Here is a 289-nt window from a genome sequence, read left to right as displayed (position 1 = left end):
TTAGCTTTTTGTTCTATCTAATAATAAATCAAAGGATAAATTATATTTTTATTTTTTTTTAAATTAAGAGTGAGATTCGAATTCGAGATTTTTAAATAAAAAAGAGATTATTCCATTTGAATTATAACTCGTTGGCTTTTATATTTTTATTTTAATTTTGTTTTAAATTTCTTAATTTTTATTAAATGTATTTTCAATAATTAAGGATGTGTTTGACAAACATGTTAGAAGGAAAAGAGTATGTTCCAAGTTCCAACTTCTTTAAAATTTCAATTTTTGGTTTGACTAT

The sequence above is a fragment of the Arachis ipaensis genome, chromosome B01 (assembly GCF_000816755.2).
Source record: "Arachis ipaensis cultivar K30076 chromosome B01, Araip1.1, whole genome shotgun sequence".
Taxonomy (NCBI): Eukaryota; Viridiplantae; Streptophyta; class Magnoliopsida; order Fabales; family Fabaceae; genus Arachis; species Arachis ipaensis.
Note: the sequence above shows the minus strand (reverse complement) of the source record.